At 38.7% G+C, this 23,241-nt stretch overlaps 1 pseudogene; it reads left to right on the forward strand.

The window, feature by feature from the left end:
- The first annotated feature begins 592 nt into the window (after positions 1-592).
- Positions 593-23,241, forward strand: part of LOC149252900 (uncharacterized) — a 26,583-nt pseudogene continuing 3,934 nt past the window's right edge.

A 23,241-nucleotide genomic window follows, 5' to 3' on the forward strand; every position in this document is an offset into this window, starting at 1 on the left:
GATATTATGGGTTCTCATGGAAATGTCTCTCCGCATGGCCATCAATTAGCATCTGAGGTTGTCCCAAACCTTGTTCACGCAGCTGTCAGCCTACGCAGCATTGAAGGATGACTTCCACAAGGTGTATATCTAGGCATGGAAGGATATAGAGAAGAAATGTCATGACTTGCCTTATTTGGTGATAGAAACAGATGTGCAGGAGGTGGTAGTGAAATTTCCTATAGAATGGCATCCCCTATCAGACTTCAATGTTGGAATAAGCATGGGTGGGAGAAGTTCCACTGCATGGAAATGAAAGGAGGTAGCTAAGAAAGTTACGTGTACACTCCCAGAGAAGAAAAGGAAGGCAGCCATAGAAATGGTCCGGGTGGAACAAGAATGTGCTACCAAGGAGCAGGAAGAACAAGAACAACTCGAGTCACAAAAATGTGAAAAGTCACCTTCGCTGGAGAAAAAGGAGGAAAAACTTTTAGGACAAGGCAGTGGATGGGATGAGGGTCAAAGCACCCCATTTATTCTGAAGAGACATGGAAAGGAGCATCAAGGTGGTACAAGGAAGAAGAAGAAATCAGATAAGTCGTAGGGTGATCCCATGGTGTTAGCAGAGGGTGATCTCGATGAGATTGGGGATAAAATTCAAGACACCAACAGGGAAGTGCTACAACAATTTGAGCAACAGTACATGCAGACATTGTGGAGCTCCAAAAGGATCTGTGGGAGCAGCATATCGAGGAAAGAAGAATACAAGTTGGCACCAGAAAAGTGAGCTTGATGGTTGGGACAAGCCAAGCAGTAGAGCTAGTAAGGACCCTAGACCTCATGACTATACCATTACTAGACAGGTCTATTGGCATAGAGTCTGTCGATGATTGTATTATCCTAAGTACAATCAAGAACATGGGACCAAATACAGTGGCACTCTCCAATGAGACCCTCCATGTGCTGCATACACGGGTGGCATATAAACTGAGAACCAAGGAGCAACTTTCCTTCAACCTCATCAGTAAGTACAAAGTGAACAATGAGCAGATGTTCGCTAAAAAGACATAGGCTTTGAAGGAAAAGGAGGAAATTTAGATGTGTAGTTCTAGTCTGGAGTGAGCAGCAATAAAGGCATGTAAGATAGTGCATGAGATTCACATCCCACAAGATGCACAACCAGAAGCAAAGATCATAAAACTAGCCACTAGTGTGCATGAGGCCAAAGCAGAGGTTGGACGGGTAGCATTTGAGCTCAACATCAAGATTACATAGTTGTAGTTAAAGTTGCAGCCCACAACTCCACTTGAGTTTCGGGAGTAGCACATAGCCACAATAAAGGAAGTCATGGCTTCATTGGATGCCATAGTCACTGACCATGCGTCATTGTTTGAGCAAGCTTGTGACCAATCTGTAGGAGGATCGGAACCTGCAAACATTGAACATAGAGGTAAGGGAGTTGCAGTGGAAATATGATGAACTCAGGTCAACTACACGCTCCATAGCAGCAATGCAACCCCTTTCTAAATTGTAGGAAGGAAAGAAACTCCTATCACAGGTGGAGGAAGCACAAAAGAAGGAGGCATTGCTAAAGGCCAGGTTGCATCCTTGGTTATAGGAGGCTTATCAAGTCACAACGACCATTTAGGATAATCTTAAAGGGTTGCAACAAACATAATAGATGATGAGGCTGGTCGTAGAAGGACCAGCCAGAGAAAAACTAGTTGAGGAAGTAAAGCAGGTAGCAATGCAGAGCATTGTCGAAGTTGCAGTGATCCAGGTGGAGTTGGGATATCTTCCTGGTAAGATCGCTATGCCAGTAGAGTGACTCAAGGGTGAGTCACGATCTTTTTGTTGGGGGCATATTGGGATGGGGTCCCCTGGGTCAATTTTTGGGTTAAGGTAACCCAATTTTTTGTACATTTTGTATAAATAATGTAAAGTCTCTGTGATTTTTCGATGCGGAGTGCATAGATGACCAGGAGTCAAAGGGGCTTAGCCCCTTGTTTTATGAAAAGTTTGAGTCAGTTTTTAGATTTACCCATGGTCTATGGACTATGGCATTGTATGAAAAGGCTATAAATAGTTGTGTCTTAGTGTGGTGAAGTAAAATTATAAGTGCAGACACAAATAAATTCCTCTAGCACAATAATGGGTCTAGCTACAATGGATACATTATATGGAATATTTCCTTAGGTTAGAACCAATTAAGAGGGCCTACCTCTTAGTATGCTTATCCTGTTTGATGATTTCCTTGCTTGCTCACTCCAGTTATCTCTCGCTTGCTTCTTCAAAATCTTGAAGCAAGTAAACAACAACAAACAACAACCGTGATAATAAAAAAATTGTAATTCAACCTATTTAACAACTCAAGAAACATTAATCCATGAACATGTAAGATGAAAAATCTTGTAGGAAATCAATCGATAGTTGCATATATATTGAATTAAGAAGAGATTACAACCATTGCCTTGATGTTGTTGTTCTTGTCTGACAAGACCAGGTTCCCACACACTTCTGCTCACATTCCATGATGGCCTCAACAAAAATAGTTTTAAGGCTCTTCCCTCTAGGATTCACTCCAAACCAAATCAAACTTCTCCCTCACACAACTAGAGAGCTACAACTATGAATAGCTTGTTGTTTTACTCCAAACTTAATTAGCAATAGCACACCCACATTAACACTTCAACACTAACACTAACTTGTGCTTGGGAAAAAGGGAGGTTTATATAGGATGAATGGATGGGAGATGGATCCTCTTCTAATGGGAGAAGGTTTTATCCCTTGAGGTAGTTCCATCCTTATAGGGGAAAGGAGCCCAAAATAACATCCTCGACCCCATCCAGCCAAACCATTTACCAGACTTCTGTTACGAAGCTTCCATAGCTGGAAGGTTCAGCTCTTTATTTAAAAAACTTTCCATAAGAGGACTAGCACGATTGGAAAATAGCTCAGTTGCTCCGGTCAGTGTTAGGGATAGTGTTAATCCTTGCATATCGGCACGAAGAAGACAAGGGCCATTAGGGGTAGTCTTGTAAATTGGGAAAAATAGAAGATTTTGGGGAAATGGTGCAGAAGGGAATTATTCTGCTCATGAATAGGGACACAATGGGAGTTTCTTCATGAAGGGAAAGCATGTAGGGTTCACTGTGGAGGTCCTCCAGGATCAAGGAATGGGGAGTACAAGGATAGTGACAAAATGTTGTGTAACACTTAGAGAGTCTAAGGCATAATATAAGAGTAGAATGGGTGGAAAGTGATAGCGAGGAGAAGGGGGTAATATATAAGAAAGGCTCTGCAGTTGAGTGTGTAGAGGCTTGGGTAGAGTCCGCAACTAAGTGCGCGGACCCCTGCAGCTGTGTGCGTGGGGTAGTTTTGAATCTATAACCTTGAATTGAAGATAAGTAAAGACAATTTCAGAAGAATTCTTGCGTATTTATGTTTATCTCTATTAATCTTATATGTTGTCGATGAATAATGTATTTTATGGAATATTGATCAAATGTTGTGCGACTCTATCGAATAAGTCTTAATGATGTATGCAATGCATGTTTAAATTATTTCACGAAGATGTTGATGAGTTATGCGTTGTTTTCTAATAACTTAAGTAGATATGTGCAGACACTAATTTAGGGTTGTTCTATAGTGTGTGTAAGTGGATAGATTGACTGTTAAAGGTCCACAAGAATAGATCGTAGACCTTCATGAAGGTCTAAAGGTTTTTTTAACATAATTGCAGTAACATGACCTAAGAGTGTATATATCTATGTGAAGGCAGATTTGAAGTTCCAAAAGACATCACACTAGTATCTGGATGCAGAAACTTGGTTCTTGCATCCCCCCATACTACTTCGAGTGGGAGTGTAGCCTGCACTATGTGGGTTTTTTCCGAAAGGGATAGTAGTGTATGGATTTGTTGGTTGGCGTAGCTAACTCTGAAGTTGGGTTAGGACCCCCTAATCCAACACTCACTACCTCCCAATACTGCACAATTATGTCCCTCAAGGCTCTCATCTTCCTAGTCCCCCTTGCCTCCTAGAAATGCATAGTTTTTCCTCCCAGTGCCCCATCATGCAACAACCTCTACCTTCTTCATCTGCGTAACTATGTCCCTCAATGGGCACTGTGCAATTCTTTTCCCTTAGTGAGGATTGTGCAAAAATTTCACTCAGTTTGACTTAAGTTGTGCATTGTGTAGTGTTAGTGATCAAGCTTGACACTTGGCTGGTTTAACTATGTAATTTCATATTTACTGGGCAATCTCCCCTAACCTGTCACTTAGTTCCAACCTAGTTCATGAATTCAAGTGCTCTATCTTAGGCTAGGGGATTTTAGACTGATGTCGTCTCATAATGAGTTAGTTGTAGATGCAGGTACTCTCTTACACTATGGAAAGATGATGATGAAGGAGATGAAGAATGAGGAAATGCTAGATGCCACTTAAGGAGCTGAGGAGAAAATATAATAATTAGATAAGAAGACCAAGGAACCCTGGGTATGGTAGAAGATCAGAGATCAAGACCACATGAAGACTCCATCTAATTCACAACCTTCTAAAGGGTAGGTACAAAAAACCAAGCACACATTTCATGAAGTTGAAATGCACCTCTTAGTGTAGTATGGAGGAAAACTTACCATTGTCACATCATTATGTCTTCAATGACATGTATGGTCACAAGCACTGAAATTCATTCCAAGTGTTTGCGCTAAGTGTTTTGCTCCATTTTGCATGATAGGAAAGATGGTGTCTTTTTGCATGCTATTTGTCACACTTTATGCATAAGATGATTTAGGACATTTTAGGGCTCATCTTTATGTTTATGAGTTTGCCTAACCATGTGAACATCTATCACACTCATTCAAAAAAAATTTAGCACTGTCACACAAGTGTCGTCAAGGTCGTCATAAAGCCTATCTTGGGTGTCTCACTTGTCGTAGTTGGTCATGAAGCAGTCACACACAAGCGAAAGTGTTGTTCATGTGTCATGGGTGATCAATATTATTGAGTCATCAAGTATTCTATGTGTTAGGACACAGTATAAACTTGATCACTTCACTGGTGAGTCTCACTGTTATGACACTTAGCCTTTTCCGCAGAAGCTCCCTGGCCCCTCAACTTAGCTTCACCCAACATACCTAGACTGTACATTCTGTAGTTCCAGTTAGTAGGTTGTGACCTTGACCCCTAGATCTATGAAATGTCTAGTTAATATCCCCGGGACTATTGCATTACGTAATAACTAAGCTCAAGACTAGCCTTCCTTTCCAAAATTGTGCAATCTAATCAATTAGCCTTCCCTTCCAAAACTACATAGAAGATGCCTTAAGTGCTCCTCCCCTCACCTTGACCCAATATCTCCTAGAACTATGTAGAAGTTAGTGAGTCTTCCTCTCCAGAACAGCACAAAAATATTCCACAGTGGCCCCTCCCTTAGCTAAACTCACTCATCGCCAAAACTGTGTAGAAGGCAACCTCTGAGCCTAGCCTGGACTGGGAATTGCATAGTTCTAGGCCTCAATCTTCAACCCTGACTACTGGGACTTCACAATGCATAGTCACTGAGCCTCTCCCTTCGACCTCTAACTCAATTTTGGCTCAGTATTTGAAGTTGAAGTTAAGCTAGGAGGTTTTCCAGCTGATGTCATCTTATCGTGAGTAAATTACATATACAGGTACTTTTTCATGATTGGATGATGAGGAAGGAGATGAAGGAGGAAGACATGTAAAAAACACTCTTATAGCTGAGAAAGAAGGTTGATCTTCCAAGGAAATACAATGGGACACCAACTCATGACCACAACTCGAGACTTGAAATCATTGAAGATTCATTTCACCAAGCCATGAGGAGGTCGAATATAAGAGTATTCTCATGTAGACATCATTCATAGCAGCAACAGTGGCCTAACATTTCCATGTTGCTCAAGTATTTGACATCGTAGTGCCATGTCATGTCTTTTCATGATTTTTCATATGCCACATCATCGTTGTGGATGATGTACATTGTATTCATTGTAAAGTGGAAGTCCAAAGGACACATATGTAATATGGAGATTCATGTAAGATAAAAATTCATAGGAAGTGGAATAGTCATGAGGGTAGTCAAGGAGTCACAAATGGGAAGCATCACCCCTTGGTTATATATACCCCTCATTCTCTGAGCAAAGGAATTTTCACCTTGGCTCCTCCAACAATGCATTATACAAGATCAACTAGTTCTTTGAGGAGAAAGGAGTGGCTCCAATGTCCCACTAATGGGGCTAGTGATGTACATTGTAAACATGTGTCTTGGAAAGTTTGCTTAATAATGGAAGCCTTCTAAGGCCAACACGTTCTTCATGCATGGACTATGAATGTTTGTAATATTATTTGTGTACGTTTGTATTTCATGTTTGCTTTCACATGTACTAAGATAGTTGAACTATTATGATTATTTTAGTGCTTATCTTTCTGAGAATGTGTTGTAATGGTTGTTATCATTGTCCCATCCTTGTGCACTATTCTACAGGATACTAGGCAAATTTTTTCTTCTTTTTTGGTTGTAACGAATGTCACATCTGTTATGGACTATTTTGTTGAATTTTAGAGGGATCCTTCTGGTTCACGTGTGTCTCTTCCTGGTTTGTACTATTACCTCTCACTTAGAGGCTCACTTTTGTCACCCCCTCTTTGTAGTAGAAGAACCTTGACATAGTTGCACTACACACTCACCATGCACACTCCCCTTGCTTTTCGAATACACAATTGCATCATTCTCCTATGCTAATATCTAGAGCCAAGGAAAATATTTAAGGATTTGTTAACCGAGCCTTTACATTGATTGGGATTCCTGCACCAAATGGTGTGAGGTCTAATTGGGACTTCATATCAGGGAGATCCCCTTGGTTGACGAATTTCTAGCACCGTCAATAAAATGGCGCTAGAAGGAGGGCTAGATGACAAGTTATGCTCATTGAGTTTGGTTTGATTCTTTTATTTGAAATGGCTCTTCCCCAAATCATGATCCTGCGATGTTTTTATAAAGAGATTAATTGTACCATCCCGATGAAATTTATTTATAACCTGTCCAAATTTAAGTTCCTTGGTGAGAGTGAATCAAATTTTCGTGCACATATATTTCAAGTTGTTCTTATTTGTCTTTTTAACATAATAAATTGAAAATATTTCATGGCTAGATTACTCACCACTCCTCAGATTCAAAGGTTGTGTTAAATCGATGGTGTTATACATTACCCATTACTTCTATCCATTCGCTTGACCAACTTGCCAATATACTTCATCAAGCCTTCTATAAGTATAACTATCGAGATGTTTATGGAAGAATCAATATTTTAGGAATGAAGCCTGATGAATCAGTTCATGATTTTTCTAATTGATTCCTTCACCTCTGTTATGAAATTCCTGAACAACATATGAACTGGGATTTCTTGAAAAAGGAGTTTGAGTGCTTGGTTCTTGTCTCTTAATATGATGAACCTGAACCCCCTGATTTTTCCACTCCCCCAACTCCTACGAATCATGAGACATCACAAATTTTAGAGGAGGAGATTACTATCCCTTTTTTTCTTTTTCCTCCTTCCCTTCCAGTCCTGATGCGGGTGCCTCCTTTCGGTGGTTGTAAAGCTAGGAGATCTGCAACTCAAATCTTCATTCCATCTTCTCATTCTTATTCTGATTTTCATGATTCAAATTCAATGGAGGAAATTCCATAATGGCTTATGAATCCTATAATGAAGACTCACTCCTCCATTCCGCAAGATGATGTCACCCTTCACAACTCTAGTATTAAAGTTGATCCATATTTTTGTTTTCCTCTATCATCTACATATCTTGACTCTTTGTACCAAGACCCACTTGATCAATCTGCTCCAACATCTAGTTCTTCACATTCTCTTGATTCTCAGGTTGTTGGCTCAAATTGTGATTAGGTATAAGGAAGTCACATGACGTAGGTAGAGGAGAAGAAAGGTGAAGATGCTTTCAATATTTCCTCTCTTTTTCAGGACCCTCCATGTCAAAATAATGAGTTTCCACACTTGGATGATTCTTAATCTACTAATCTTGGTAGAAAATCCAATGGAATCAATTATTTCAATGAACCCCAAACCTTGGGTATTAATCATTCTAATGGTAGTGACTCTATTTCTATATGTCGTGACGAATGCTCAAGCACATCACGTGATATTTTGGCTTCTCATGAAGATTTTAGTTTAGATGTAGAATCTAGTTCGGTCAAAGAAGATGTTCAATCAAAACTTCCTCTTCACCTAACTATCCCTTTTGTCCTATCATTTGCAACACATACTTGTGACAAAGATAATCCTTTCTCTTATATTTCTTCATCAGGTGAGTTATCCCCTCAATGGACACAAGGCATTGGGTTGTCCATGATGAAATTGAAACCATTCAAATCATAGAGAAACATTCCAACTCCTCACCATCTCTTCTCTTACATGAGGGAAACTCTTGAAATCACCTTTCTCATGAGATCTCACCTATTCATTTATCTTTGAATTTGCGATTAGAAGGGCCTTTTGACTTGAGAAATCTGGTTGTTCAAGTTGAGAAATCTGGTAAAATCTGTCATAGGGATGGCTGTTATCCAATGAGCAGTGGTCTTACTAAAACCAGAAATAATAGTTATCCTCAAACCATGCATGATCTGGCCCAATCTTCAAAATGTTCTTCTACAATTCTGGGAAGTTTTGAGACTTGTCAGGGAGTCGAGGTACTTCAACTACCATTGAACGTTATGTCAGGATCTTATGACTTTGGTAAGCCCCCTTAACTAGGTTGGATCTAGTTTCTCTCACACAATCTGTCTCTCTACATAGTTTCACTCAATGTAAATTTCCTTGCGAAAATTGTTTGGTATTTCGGGTTCGACCGTTGAAATTTTCAACATTTTAGTTTTGTGTGAATTTAAGAATTTGTTACAGTTCATTCATCTTCATGCAAATCTCTCTCATCAAACTCAGGTTGGGAAATTTCATCTCTCATGGCGTCATGGAATTGTGAAGATGATTATTCCAAGGAATATTTTTTCCCAGAGGAATCATACTTATTGAATTTATCCCTTAATAGTTAGATCTTGGGTCTTCTTGCAAATTTGACGTTGCAAATATGTCCTCTAGTCACACTAGAAATCCTCTTGAGTGATAATGAATGCACAAGTTGTCTGACGAATCAAGTTCTTCTCCATTCACCATGTCCTAACTGGCCTCAAGTATTTGTGTTGCTGACATCCTTTTTTAACTCTTTTTTATGACTACGATGCTTGTATAATTTGTCACGAGTTGCAGGAAAATGGTCTGCCATATTTTTATAGTGAATAACTTGGCTCAATTGTTCAGAGCATTCATTAGATTATTCAAATTTCTTTTTCTTTGTTTATTTCAAACTGGGAATATGATGCTTTAATCAACTCATATGATCTTTATTCTCTCTTTGGTGACTTGCATTCAACTTATCATCTTCCCATCAACACATCAAGTGATAGTTGTTTCACACCCCATGATCTTCATTGCTCAACATCTCTCTATTTAGATTTTCGTCAAGTAGGTGAGGCACTTCAACCCTCACTGATGGTTATGGTAGATCCTCATTATCTTGGCATGAATACTGAGAATGATTAGATCTATTTTCCCTTACAAGATTCCCATTGTGATCCCACTCCTCTAATTGAAAAATAACCTTTTCCAAGATTTGGTTTTTCAAGAGGGCCTTAATGAATTTTACGATCCAATCGCTGAATGGATGGAACAATCTTACCTGGAAAGCTCTATAGCAAACAACATGTTTCAATCTTTCCTCGTTCTTTTTAAGGGGCTCAGTGTAGATGAAGACACATCCACAAGAAGCTTCCAAGATTTTTTGAAAAATGGTATTCATCGAAAAGGTAAGAATGTGAATTGGATGAAAGTAGTGGTGTGACACACCATTCGTCCTACAGGAAAGACCTTCCTTTTCTTGTGAAATATTTTCATGTTTTTATATCTTATGTTGCACATCACTTTTCATATGTTTTAATTGTTCATATATTTGTGGATGTAGGTCAGGAACGACTATGGTGGCTTCACTAGAAATTTCATTATATGTGACCCCAACCTTCTAGCTATTAAGTTAGGAGTAGGATTAGTTGCATCCTAGTTTTCCCTTTCTTGCACTCATTCTACACTTGGTCCCTATAGTTTTCCCTCATTTTCTTATTTTGGTTCTACATCATGCTTTCTTTAGTCATTTTGTTCTCTTATCTTCTAGTTTTGTTTCCTTCTTGTGTATTTTATTTCTTTCCATCTTGTTTTCTTTCTTGTTGAGTTTCTCCTTTTGTGTTCATCATGTGAATAAGTGCTCTTCCTGGACATGTTTTTTCTTCTTAGTATGTGTGTGGCCAAACTATAAAGAGTCTTGTGACACTTCAAAATTTGGCTAGCCCTCTATTAGTATTCCTTGTGTTGGTTACACCTTTTGGTCAATCAAGTTCCGACGGAAAATATGATCCATCCGTAAGGAGAGTTTTGGTCCCAGAGTGAACCCATGTCTAGTATGGAAACTTAATGCGTATACTCAGTTTTTTCCGTTTTTGCGTTCTGACACTTATCCAACTAGTAGAAGCTAAGAAGGGAAAAAATATAAATGAGAGGTCTCTATATGCTTCTTTGAAGGAATAACCTCTTCTACTCCAAATAAGTCGAGATCCCTCTTCCACCCCAAAATAAATAAGTTCCAATGAACAATTCTCTTTAAATAAATAAATAAAAGAGAAAGATAAATGCTTGCTTCAAAAAGAGGTGAAGCAAGAAACTTCTTCAGGGTACTATCCATGCTCGCTGGCAGTGGAGCAATTTTTTTGTTCCTACGTGACTCCACAGGGTTACTATCTAGGCTTGCTAGCAGCAGAGAAACATCAGAGATGAAAAATTTGTACTCTAAAAATATTAGGCTCGTAAGATACAAAGGAACAATCTTATCATGTAGTTAAAATGGGAGAAAACAAAATCTATGATGTTAAAGGCCTAGGATCAACTTCTTTGAAGCTAGAAAATGGAACAAATATACATCTCAATATTATACTCTATGTTCCAGGTTTGAAAAAGAATTTAATTTCAAATTCTTGCTTAGAAGATCAAGGTGATATAATTCCTTTTGTACATGGAAAATGTTTGGATTCTGGTAAAGATTCAAGCATTGATAAATCTATGGTTATTGGAATTAGTGAAGGAATTCTATATAGAGTAATAACACCATCTCCTCAAGACCTAGTTCACATTGAAATCAATCCCATTGAACCATGGCATATAAGTTATGGACATTTACATTAGAAGTATATTCCCTCTCTCAATAACTTGCTAAATGTCATTCCCAATATTAAAGAAGATTGTGAAGGAACATGCAAGGTATGTGCCTTAGGAAAGAATACAAGGAAACCATTTACAAGAAGTGAAACAAGGTATAAAGAAATATTGGACCTCATTGATTTGGATTTGTGCGGTCCTGTGTATGAAAAATCACTTGGAGTTCATATTTATTATGTAGCCTTCATTAGTGATCACTATAGAAAGACATGGATCCATCTACTCAAAATAAAGAATGAAGGATTTGAAAAGTCAAAGGAATTTAGGTCTGAAGTAAAGACTTTAACTGAAAGAAGAATAAAAACCTTCAGATCCGATAATGGTAGAGAATAGACTTCAAAAGAAATAATTCCATATTGCAAAGAAGAAAAAATTAATAGGGAGCTTATTATTCGCTATAATCCCAAATAGAATGGAGTTATAGAAAGGAAAAATAGAACACTTGAAGAATCTATATGAACAATGATTTTTGATCATGATATACCAGAATTTCTATGGGGATAAGAAACAATGACTATTGTATATATACAAAATAGAATTCCTCATAGAATTCTAAATAATATGACACTTGAAGAATCATTCACAGGAAGGAAGCCATGTGTGGACCATCTCTGAATCTTTGGATGTCTCACATGTATCCACGTTCCAAAGGACAAATGAAAGAAGCTAGATTATACAACAATTAAAGGGATTTTCGTTGCCTATAGTATTTATTCAAAGGCATATATAATCTACATCAAGGAAGGAATACGTATTCAATTAAGAAGGGAAGTTACATTTGATGAAAATCATGCCTACAAAATAACCAAAGATATTCCTATAGATTATGATGATGAAGACATACCACTATTCAAAGAAGAAGAGAATCACAAGAATCCTACCACAAATAAAGAAGAAGAAGAAGGAACAACTGAGCCTATTCAACCTGTGACCATATCCAACATAAGAAAGAGGCCAAATTGGTTAAAAGCTACTCTTGAATATGCCAAAGGACATGGAGCTGCGAAAGGAACTTTAGAGAAATGAATAGACCAAAAAGATATTTTGGATATTTTGCATACATGATAAAACTAATTGAAGTGGAACCAAATACATTTATAAAGTTTCTCATCAATAAGTATGGAAGAAGGCTATATAGGAAGAATATCAATCCATCATAAATAATGGGGTTTTTGAAATCGTTCTTAGACCTAGTGAAAAATCAGTTTTCACTTCTAAATGGATTTACAAGATCAAGCATGTTGTTGATGGAAGCATACACAAGTACAAAGATAAATTAATTGCAAGGGGTTTCTCTCAAAAGGAAGGCATAGACTATGAATAAACCTTTGCACCAACCGTAAGATATCCTGCTATAATATCTTCAGTTTCGTCAGTTGCAGCAATGGGATGGAATATCCATCAAATGGATGTAAAAACAACATTTCTAAATGGAACCATTCATGAAGAAGTATACATTGAACAAACTAAAGGCATTGAAATAAATGGCAAATAAAATCATTTTTATAGACTCAAGAAGGCCCTATATGGTGTGAAGTGAGCTCCTAGGGCAAGGTATGCAAGAATGAATGTATACCTTCTAAGGATTGTGTTCGTCAAAAGTTTTGTTAATCCAAATCTCTATATCAAGGTTGTGGATAATGAACTAGTCATTATTCTACTATATGTGGATGATCTATTTATTACAAGTGTAGAGTGAAGGATACAAGAATGCAAGAGGATGTTTTCAACCGAGTTTGAGATGAAGGATCTAGAACTGATGCATTATTACCTAGGTTTGAAAGTATGACAGAAACCTGGGGATATATATATGGGGAAAGGAAAGTATATAATTAAGTTGTTGTAGAAATTTGGTATGATGGATTCTAAGCCCACGACTACTTCCATGATAAAAAACTCAATAAGTTGAGAAGTTATGACTCAAGTCTCATAGACCCTACCACCTATCGAAAGATGGTAGGTTCTCTGATGTATCTTGTAAACACTAGACTAGATATTTGTTTTGTTGTGAACATTCTTAGTCAATTTCAGTTGGAGCCTCATTATGATCATTGGATAGCTACCAAGCATATATTAAGATATCTATGTGGTATTATTTATCACTACCTAAAGTATGATAGCAAGGAAGTCAAGATGACATGTTTTACAAATTCTGATTGGGGTGGTAGTGAGACTAGTGGAAGAAGCAGTACTAGTGCATGTTTTAGTTTGGGATCTGTGTTGCTTTCATGGATGAGTAGAAATAAAGATTCTTTCTTTAAGTAGTGTTGAAGCGAAGTATGTTGTTGCATGTGAAGTATGAAATGAGGTTGTATGGTTGAGGAAACTTCTATCAAATTTGTTTGAGAAACCTCTAATTCCTACTGTGATAAATTGTGATAATCAAAGAAACATAAAGATGTCTAAAGATCTTGTATTTGGTTCGAGGACGAAGCATACCAACAATAAGTACCACTATATTATAATTTCGGTAACATATGGGATCATGAAGCTATAGTATGTTCTGATCGGCGAGCATGTAGATGATGTGTTAATAAAGTCTCTTCCTAATAAGAAGTTTGAATATTTGAGAATAATGCTTGGTTTGGTTGATATCATTGATTTCATTAACGAAACATTTTTGGAAGAGACTAGAGGAGGAATATTTTGTGATACAAAATGCTTGGGAGGCCATTTGGTTGGCATATGTGTTTATGTAAAGTTCCCAAAGTAGGGAGGGTGGTGTTGGTCATAGATCTATGACCTTGCATTACGCACCTAGTTCCTTGGGTTGATGGTTAGCAAGTAAGCGTAATGGTACCGCGAGAGGTTGAAATATTAGTCCATTTTATTCCCACCCAGAAAGCTTTCCTTGATCAGAAATCTATTCTATGGCACTATGTGTTCCTATGTTCTTTGTAGTTATTATGTTTTGATATCTTACTTGTACTTGTATATACATGTGTAAATTATGAATAACTCCCAAGTTAAGAGAGAGTGTTGAAGAATGTAACTAGGTTCGATCTTCATATTTATATTTAAGTCAAAGAATGAACTAATTTTTTTTATTATTATTACAATGAATTATTAAATCTTGGGTTTCATGCTTGGATCATCATTTTATAGGTCAAAGTACCCATTGAGAAATTCTAGGCTATATACCAAGTCATTAGAGTCATTGTCCATTTAATGAGACCCTTCTCAAGATTTTGAATATTTTAAAACGAATTATTATTCAGTATAAAAATAAATTTGTCACCTCCACACCAAGTCGACCCTTTCCTGACAATGTCGGCCTACAAGAGGACAATTCGACCCACAAAAGAGACTATATATATAAGAGTAGTTCGACCTATTTGGACATCAACTCAAAAATTTCAATACACATCAAGGAAAGTGCAGAAAAATTGTGAAATTAAAGGAGAAGAAGAAAGAAGTGTAAGTTGAAGTTTCTCGGCTATCTCTCTCTCCCTTTTATGCAACGTAACTAGGCTATTTGTTGGGTCGAAGTTTTCCCACTAGGAAGGTGGAAATTATGAATGTGTTAGGTCGAAGTTTTGCTACTAGGAAGGTCAAAATTCTGGATTTTTTAGGTCAAAGTGTCATTGCTGCAAGGTCGAAGATCTAGATAGAAGTTGCTAGAAGGAATGGTTGACTTGGTGATTGGAGAAGGTGTTAGAGCCTAGATTGACCTCAGGCTGAAGAGAGGCAATCCTAGGGTAACTACAAACCACGCTTAACCTAGTAGCTAGCCCTACAAGGTCAGGAGAGGGCCCTCTCCTTGTCAATCTCAATGGAGATGACTTTATCAGATTTGGATTTTAGGCTAGGTATAGTAGCTTAGGGTTTCTGGTTTTATTTTTAGGGTTTGTTTGCTAGATCAATTGGAGAAGGCAGATTAGGTCCGGGAAATCAACTCAGGGATATAGTAATGTTCTACGGGGTGAGGTAGACAAGGGTTTATGTTCTAGAAATGGATTGAGATGGTAGTTTAAGACAGCTGAGGAGTTGAGGAGGGAATAAAGAAACTATGAGTCCTCTTCAAACAGTTGAAAACATTGAAAACCAAATGCATTCCCAAGACAAAGCACAACAATGTATTTTCCTATTCACCTTGATTCATTTAGTTTTAGAAGAGAAAGATAGATTTGGATACATATAAAACATAAGAAAAACTCATTACAAAGAAGAAACAATACTTAAACTCACTATCACAAGAATCCCACAAAAATAGCTGTGAAACTTGGTTTTATTCCTTGCCAAACTATTGTAGAGATATACAATAGAGTTCAGAGCTTCCACAAGAGTCCAACCTTTACAAATGAATCAAAAAGTACATGATATAGGCAAGGAAACTACTCAAGCTAGCTATCAGGGGTCGAAACCATGAGAAGAGGAGTGGTTTTAACCATATCTATGTTGGAAATAATACTGAGAGGGGGGGTGAATCAGTATTATCAGATTAATAAAACCTTTTCAATTTCCTACTCAGAAACATATACGCGACTTCTGTTAAGTGAACCAGCGTGTACACGCGACTGTGTCTAAAGCAACTAGCGTATATGCAGATATCTTATGATTCAGTTAATCTTATCTTCAGTAAATGCATCAGAACATTATTAAGCAATTTAGGAGTAAACGGGTGCAGTATAACATAACAGAATCATCACACAAGAGCCACACACATGAACACCATGATATAAGGTGGAAACCCAATGTGGGTGAAAACCACCTGCTGCAATTCGTCTCTTTCTTTCTTTAATGAGAAACTTCTTTTACAATATACTGGTGCAGTCCTTTACCAGTATGCAGGCTACAACCTGCAGAGGGCTACAACCCTCTTCATTTTCCATTTTCCAACTACTTTGGAAGGGAGCTACAACCCCCTCAGCTCTTGTACTAGCTGATCCATTTACTAGTACGTAGGTGCTGACCCTACAACCTTCAGGGACCACGTTTCATCAATTTTCAGACTGGATCCAAGAGTACAAAGCAAACATTACCGCAATACAATCATCAACTTATACTTGCATCATAATTCATTAAACAACCCAATACCGAATCACTGAAACCCTGTCATCAAGAACACAGAACCCAAACCAGAATCTAGAACTCTGCAACAACCACCAGAATCAGCAACAACCTGAAATATCAACCCTTATCATGCATACGCTACTTCACTGTACCAAAACCGCGTGTATACGCGCTTTCTCCAAAGGCAACCCCGCGTGCAGATCTAGAAATGATTACTTCTCTGCCTTTGCTGTCAGATCCGACCCTTACCAAGCGTCCCGAACAGATAACCAACAATACCAGATCCTCTCACTGCGTCAGCCACACACAATCCATGCACCTTTGCCTAGAGATCTTCTCCTTATATAGCTTTAGGCCTTGTTCAATACCAAGAGCCAAAACCATAGAAACACAATACCATCAACTTCAATACTAGGGATCGACACGCCCGTCGAGACACAATGGTCCGAAACCATAGGCACAACTTCCAAGGACTAACCACCATGGACCAAAGGTACGTTTCCACATACACGCGCTTTTGCTGAAGCCAACCTGCGTGTACACGCTGATTCTCCTTGCTGAACCTGCGTATATCTCTTTCTTGTCCTGCTGTACTGAGATCTGTCTTCTAGTTAAGTTGTCATCACCTGTACCAGTCTCTGAGCACCTGTACCAACCTTCTGAGTGAGTTGCCATCAAGGACAACACTTGAATCATAATGCCAACAATCTCCCCCTTTGGACTTGATGGCAACCACCACACCAAGTCACTCTCCCCCTCTGACCTTGACATCAAGGGCAAAGTGTGGACCAAGATATTCTCTTCCTTGGTATACCTTCTGCTGACCATACTGCTGTCCATACTCCCCCTGAGTATATGCTGAAATCTCCAAATGTGCTCCCCCTTTGTGTATGCCAAAGTGTACCAATCTATCCATCCTGCTCTTGCTGAATTGTGCTGTTCATGCTCCCCTTGACTGTAGGCAAGATCTGTAAAAGATGTTCTACAAGAAGAACAAAGACTTATACATCATAGAAGACCTTCCTATCATCAAAAGACTCAACATACATTCATCACCCAACCTAGTGGGGATATCCCAATATTGACTCATTCACCTAACCATGTGAAGATACATGATAATACATGAACATTTCATCATTCATCCCAGGCATAGTGGGGAAACCAACATAGGCCGTTACATGACCTTGACATCATAAAAGAGATACATGACATAGTGATGAAATATCTAGACCAAGACTTATGAAAGCCACCAACAGCATCATGATCTGTACCATCAGCCTGCAATACCATTCCTAAACAGTAAGATGTATCATTTAGCTTCATAGACTTTATCAACACCTTCTAACCATAATGCCAACAATGCATTATTCGAAGAATATTCTCCCCCTGAGTGTAAGCCAACCATGTCTGAACCATTTCCTGAGTCTGTTCTGCTCCCCCTGAGCCTGAGCCAACCATGACTGAACCTGGGTCTGTTCTGCTGCCCTTTCTTCATATACGCGACTTTGCAGCCTGTAACTCACGTATATACGCGACTTGTCTTCAGTCTATCAGCGTATGCAGGATGGAATACTGAATTTCATCACTTTCAGATTCCCCTGTGTCTGTTATGTCAGCTGTCTGAGTTATCCCACACCTTTCTGTCTCTGTCTTCTTCAATTCCTGCAACTGTGATGATGTATGGTCCTCTTGTCTTGAATTTTGAAATCTGCTTCTGCATTCCCTTGCTTTATGCCCATAGTTTGTTGCATGTATAGCACCTTATATTTTTCATGTTCCTTCTATCACAATCAAATGCTTTGTGTCCATATGCATTACAGGCAAAGCAATACCCTCTGAAATACCTGGGATGAGATGATCTTTCTTGAACCATTCTACTTCTGCATCTGGCTGCAACATGTCCAAGATTATGACATACATAACATTCAACTTTATTCAGCGGAGGAAATAATCGTCTATCACGTTCATAGTTAGGAGTAAAGGATCTTCCTTGAGGAATTTCTTTTCTTGGTTGTTCCTTGAGCATTTCAGATTTCTCATTAGAGTTTCTTGTCTCACCTTGTGAACTAGATTCACCTTCAACATATTCATGAAAACCAAGACCAGTCTTGATAGCAGGAGATCTTTGACTATTAAGAATATCATCCAAGACTTTAGAACTATCTTGAAATCGTAAAAGCTTATCCTTTTCTTCTAGTTTACCTTTCAAGATATTTACCTCAACTTGATGTTGTTCTTCCTTTTTCAGATACTGCTTCCTTAGGTCTTCTTCAACTTTTTTCCCTTCTTCTACTTGTCGCTTTAGTTTGATCACTTCATGTTCTTGATCTTCAAGATCTTCTTTTAGAGAGAGGATCTTTGATTCAAGTCTCTGAATAGTTGTGCTCTGATCTTTTGCTATATCCTGCAATTTCTCCCTTACCCTGGTTTCCGTTTCCAATAGTTCTTTTAATTTGGCAGCTTCTTCAGTTTCTGCATTCTTCTCTTCATGTGCCATGAGACTTTTAATATCCTCGCTATCATTGGATGAAGCATTCTTCTTCTTGTGCGCCATGAGACTTCTAATATCTTCACTATCTTTAAATGAACTTTTAATATGGGAATAATAGCTTCTACCATCTTCTTCATATATCCTTTCTTTGTTATGAGGACATCTAGCAGCATAGTGACCAACTCTACCACATAGAAAACATTTGAAAGGCAGCTTATCTTTGAACCGTCCAGTTCCACGTTCAAGATTCTTGACAAAATTTACCTCATCTTCTTCCTCTGACACTTCGAATGCGGCCTCTGGTGGTACCTCTAGTCGCATTTCAAAAGCAGTTAGGATCCCGTGAAGCTGTGACATGGTAAGTTTTCGCACATTCTCCTTTTCTTCTACGGCAGATACTTTAGAATCAAATTTAGTAGACAGAGATCTCAAAACCTTTTGAACTAAGACAACTTCCTCAAATTCTTCACCCAGATCCCTCATACAATTCACAATCTCATCCATACGCAGGAAATAATTAGCTACGCTTTCATTACTTCGCATCTTAAGAGTTTCATACCGGATTCTGAGAGTTTGAAGCTTCGCTATTTTTACCAGATCATCTCCTTCGTAGCTTGTAACGATTTTGTCCCATATTTCCTTAGCTGATTTGAGATGCATGATCTTCATAAATTCTGATTGAGTCAAAGTACCCAATAGGACATTAACTACTTTGGCATTGAGCTCATATTGCTTTTTCTCTGCTGGATCTGTAGGAGTTGCTGATGGGAATTTGTATCCTCCTTCTATGAGTCCCCAAACTTCTGCTCCAAGAGACTGTAAATATGCAGTGGTTCTTATCTTCCAGTGAGTAAAATTGTTCCCATCAAAGACTGGTGGCCTGATGTGTGCCTCTCTTTCTGGATTAGCCATTTTGATGGATCTTTTCCTTCAAGCGATCAAGCTTCCTCTGAAGGACCTGCTCTGATACCAATTGTTGGAAATAATACTGAGAGGGGGGGTGAATCAGTATTATCAGATTAATAAAACCTTTTCAATTTCCTACTCAGAAACATATACGCGACTTCTGTTAAGTGAACCAGCGTGTACACGCGACTGTGTCTAAAGCAACTAGCAGTATATGCAGATATCTTATGATTCAGTTAATCTTATCTTCAGTAAATGCATCAGAACATTATTAAGCAATTTAGGAGTAAACAGGTGCAGTATAACAGAACAGAATCATCACACAAGAGCCACACACATGAACACCATGATATAAGGTGGAAACCCAATGTGGGTGAAAACCACCTGCTGCAATTCGTCTCTTTCTTTCTTTAATGAGAAACTTCTTTTACAATATACTGGTGCAGTCCTTTACCAGTATGCAGGCTACAACCTGCAGAGGGCTACAACCCTCTCTTTCGTTTTCCAACTACTTTTGGAAGGGAGCTACAACCCCCTCAGCTCTTGTACTAGCTGATCCATTTACTAGTACGTAGGTGCTGACCCTACAACCTTCAGGGACCACGTTTCATCAATTTTCAGACTGGATCCAAGAGTACAAAGCAAACATTACCGCAATACAATCATCAACTTATACTTGCATCATAATTCATTAAACAACCCAATACCGAATCACTGAAACCCTGTCATCAAGAACACAGAACCCAAACCAGAATCTAGAACTCTGCAACAACCACCAGAATCAGCAACAACCTGAAATATCAACCCTTATCATGCATACGCTACTTCACTGTACCAAAACCGCGTGTATACGCGCTTTCTCCAAAGGCAACCCGCGTGCAGATCTAGAAATGATTACTTCTGCCTTTGCTGTCAGATCCGACCCTTACCAAGCGTCCCGAACAGATAACCAACAATACCAGATCCTCTCACTGCGTCAGCCACAACACAATCCATGCACCTTTGCCTAGAGATCTTCTCCTTATATAGCTTTAGGCCTTGTTCAATACCAAGAGCCAAAACCATAGAAACACAATACCATCAACTTCAATACTAGGGATCGACACGCCCGTCGAGACACAATGGTCCGAAACCATAGGCACAACTTCCAAGGACTAACCGCCATGGACCAAAGGTACGTTTCCACATACACGCGCTTTTGTTGAAGCCAACCTGCGTGTACACGCTGATTCTCCTTGCTGAACCTGCGTATATCTCTTTCTTGTCCTGCTGTACTGAGATCTGTCTTCTAGTTAAGTTGTCATCACCTGTACCAGTCTCTGAGCACCTGTACCAACCTTCTGAGTGAGTTGCCATCAAGGACAACACTTGAATCATAATGCCAACAATCTAAACTAGGAACACAAAAGTAGGCAGTGGAACAACTTGCCTCTAAAACTTAGGAAACCAATTCATTGATCATCAAAACCACTTGAAACTTGATGTATCTACCCTATGAGGTATTTTTCATCCATTTTTACATCAATTTCATCATTTACCATGCATAGATTACCAAGGAATGAGGAAAAAGTCGATTTCCAAGAAAACTCGGAAAAAACTGGAAATTTAGGCAAAACTGGCAAAATCAATTTAATGCGTAGTGCTTTTTCAGGGCCAATTTTGGAGGCCTTCTCGGTGTCCAAATTAGGTCAAAGTTGGCTTGTTGGAAAGCCCTACCTGTCTAGTTTTTGGAACAATTTTATTTTTCTGATTTGGAGCTCATTTGCCCCTCCAAAGTTTGATTCTCCCAAGACTACTTCCTGTGTGGCAAAAACGTGGTAGAGTGGGCACTTTTTAGGTGTTTTTTGCCCTTTTGGAGGCCAAGACCTTATCGAAAATTTCTCAATATTTATAGGATTTCATATTTTTCCATGCTAATTCCAAAAATGTAAACCATTTTGCGAATGGAGGTCCCCATCAAAAGCGCAGCGCCAGTGGCGTTGCGCACCTATTGGAAAAACCTGTTTTTCTAATTTCAAAATTCAAAAATGACAAAAATTGCTCAAAATTTCCTGAAATTTGGCATGAGGAATCCTTGTTAGGTGCTTTGTTGGGCCAATGATGCTTCAACCAAGATCTTGACTTTGTCTTGCTCTTTCTTGTTCCTCAAAACTCTTCTTAGCTTGGCTTTTAGCCTCTTTGTCCTTGCATTACAAATCTTGTTCCATTGTTCACCTACATTTGGGATCCCTGTTGCTTCTGAGATAGTGATAGTTGAAAATGTGAAAGAAACATCGGAAAAGGTAACCTAACCCTTATCTAGATGAGTAACAAACAACCTCATGATGGAATTTGAACCTCTCCACCATTTCACAAAAATCATAGCAAGAGGGATGTCTAAAACATGATATGGCAAGTGCGCAAGCAAGAAACTCCGTAATACTGATAGGTTCCTCTCGGATGATTTTTCCCCCTTTGTGTGGCCTTCTTGGCACATGTGCTTCTTTGGAAGTGTCACTGAAAGTTTCCTCCTCCCTCTCATAGTTTGTGTCTCTCTCCATGGGCTTTTTGGTGATGTGATAGGTGATGTGAAATGAAGGTTTGTAGTGATAACAAGATGAGTATGAAGAGATTTTAAAAATATAAGGTAAGTAAGGTGTAAGATGAGGGTGTGAATGCTTCAGGGAGTTAGGGTATAGAGTTTGATAAGGGAATGGGGGGTAGTGGGAATGTAAGAATTAGGAATTAGGGTTAGTGAATAGTGTGGTAGGGCTAGGCTTTGATGTAGAAAGTAGGTTTTAGTGGAATGAAGCTTGATGACTGATGGATAGTGAAAAAGACTTGGTAAAATAAGTGTAAATGAAGGAGAAGAGCAGCAAATGACCCTTGGTGGCTTATGAGAGGTATTTTTAGCTTATTTAGGGTTTACAATGAAATGATGCCAAACACACTAAAGAAATCAAGCACACTTATTTCTTAGCAAGGAGGAATGGTAAACTTACTTGGCACAAGCATTAAATAGCTTTGGAGGTGTTTGGATAGCAATTTTGAGGTGTTTTCAACAGGTGCGCAACGCCTTTTTGTAGACCATTTTTGAAGGCCTTCCCGGTGTCCAAATTGGGTGTGTGATAGCTCATTGGAAATTGTATTGAGTATTCTTTGAGAACATGATTTTTCCAATTTGGAGGTCATTTTCCCTGTCAAAAGTCCAATCTCCCAAGACTGGTCAAAATGTGCAAAATGAGGCTGCCTAAATGTAGAGTACTGTTGCAGTCAACTTTTGAAGGTCTTCCTCAACTCCAAATTGAGGTCATGATAGCTCATTCAAAAGAAATTTGTGTCTGGCTATCATTTTACACATATAGCAAGTCATTTGTCCAACCAGGCTAGGAGAAATCTTGATTTTCCCAAGGTCACTCCAGAGGTGCATTAACTCTCCTGAGGCAACTGTAATTTTGACATTTCTCCAAAACCATGAAGTTGTGTTAAACTTGAAAGAGGCTTTTCTTCTTGGGTCA

This window comes from Pinus tabuliformis, chromosome 7 (genome assembly GCF_031772625.1).
Source record: "Pinus tabuliformis cultivar Carrire ecotype Pingquan chromosome 7, CPIR1, whole genome shotgun sequence".
Classification (NCBI taxonomy): Eukaryota; Viridiplantae; Streptophyta; class Pinopsida; order Pinales; family Pinaceae; genus Pinus; species Pinus tabuliformis.